At 34.5% G+C, this 1,963-nt stretch overlaps 1 pseudogene; it reads right to left on the bottom strand.

Moving 5' to 3' along the window:
- Positions 1-1,534: 1,534 nt before the first annotated feature.
- LOC122100632 lies at positions 1,535-1,631 on the bottom strand (annotated as a pseudogene).
- Between the last annotated feature and the right edge of the window lie 332 nt (positions 1,632-1,963).

The raw sequence follows: 1,963 nt of genomic DNA, 5'->3' as shown, positions 1-1,963 counted from the left end.
CATGGATACCTCATTCCCACTGGCTCTCAAAGTCTCTGATTAGGCAATTCTTAGGAATATGAAGAACAAGATGAAAAAGTAAGGAATGGTATCAATTAAAGAAAAAAATGGAGAAAGATCCAAGCAAATTTCTTCATTGGGCTGCCAAAAATATTCGGCTTATTACAGTGTGGAGACTTCTTTCCAAATGGCCACTCATGTGAATAGTAGGGATGACGATGAGTATACCCCCTTCATTGAGAAGCCTACAGTGGACACTTAGACATTGTCAGTGAGTTGGTGTCTCAAGCGGCACATACAATAATTGTAGATGACTGGACACCCCTGCACAGTGCATATACGTGGAATAATACCAGAGTGGCTTCTTTCTTACTTCATCATGATACAGATACCAATGCCCAAACTAAAGGCCTCTTGACCCCCTTGTATCTTGCTGCTGAGAATTGACATAGCAAAGATACGCTGGATCTCCTTCTGTTGAACCATTATATAAAACCAGGCCTGAAGAACAACATAGAAGAAACTGCATTTGATATTGCCAAAAGGATAAGTATGTGTCATTCCCTCTATGAAGTTGTGGAGGGCTGTACAAATTGTTCAACTAAGTCCTAATGTTCGGGTTAAGTTTCTTAAATTTCAAAAATGCAAGTCCATCTTTTGTGTCCCTACAAAATATTTTCACAAAACAAATAAGAGCAATATCTTTTTTTTTTTTTTGTTCTGTCATGGGGCTTGAACTCTGGGCCTGGGAGCTTTCCCTCTGCTCTTCAGCTCAAGGTGAGCCCTCTACCACTTGAGACACAGCTCCACTTCCAGTTTTCTAGTGGTTTATTGGAGATAAGAGTACCACAGACTTCCCCTTCCAGGCTGGCTTTGAACAATGATTCTCAGATCTCAGCCTCCTGTGTAGCTAGGATTATAGGCATGAGCCACCAGTGCCCGGCAACACCAATATTTTACTGTAAAAATTCATGGATTCCGCGGAATTCTTCCAAATGAATTGCCTGCATTGGATGTCAAAATGTATCCAATAGTTTTTGTATACATGTATAATGATTTCTTCAGAGTTTGTGATTTTTTAATCAGAAATAATTTTAACTTACCTGTTGAAATGAGTAGTACAGAAAGTAAAATATTTCTGGTGCTTTTCTGAAAAAGTATATTTTAAAATATTCTATATTCTATGTTTGTATAATGTTCATAATTTATTTTATTTTCTCCTAGATATACTTTGAATTCTACATTACTTTATAATGTATAGGTTAATTAATGTGTCCTTTCCGATTGCATTCCATATAGAAACAGTTTGATTCCTTATTTTTCTAGGTCTTTATTTTTCTTTGGGATAAAATGACAATGTTGTCTAATTTGAAGTTTTGTAAATTTTATGCTATGTAAACGCCTTTCTGAGCTGAAGATTTAATACACTGATGTCAAACTAAATTTAATTATATGAATTACGTGTATTGTTACACTTGTAATTTTGTAATCAACCTTTTAATAACTGTTTTTCATTTCTTGCATCTGAAGAATGAAAAATATGGAATACTTCTCAAGTTTTCATATTATCCTTTTGCAAGTGCCATGTTAATCTCTGTATTGTAATTTGAGTATACGTGCTGCTGATGCATTGTAGTATCCTCTAAATTTAAGTTGTTAATGATGCAATCTTTATACAGGCTTATATCTATAGGTGCCTACTTGTAACAAGGAAACCTTCTTGTTCCTAACAATGCTATCAATCTTATTTCCCTAAAATTCTGTGAATATTGGAAAAATTGTATTGATCAGTCGATTGCTCACATTTGCAAATTTTTTTTGTCAATGACTATCAAGTCTTTTTATTTGGAATTTTATCGTACTCTCAATTATTTATAGATAGGTCTAAAGGTGATGGCTTTTTCAAGTACTTATTTATCCAACTGAATTAGCTTTGTGGACCTAATGAATTCAAAGTAAGCAT

This window comes from Dipodomys spectabilis, unplaced genomic scaffold, assembly GCF_019054845.1.
Source record: "Dipodomys spectabilis isolate Male_0828 unplaced genomic scaffold, ASM1905484v1 ptg000590l, whole genome shotgun sequence".
Lineage (NCBI taxonomy): Eukaryota > Metazoa > Chordata > Mammalia > Rodentia > Heteromyidae > Dipodomys > Dipodomys spectabilis.
This window is presented reverse-complemented; position numbering and strand designations above follow the sequence as displayed.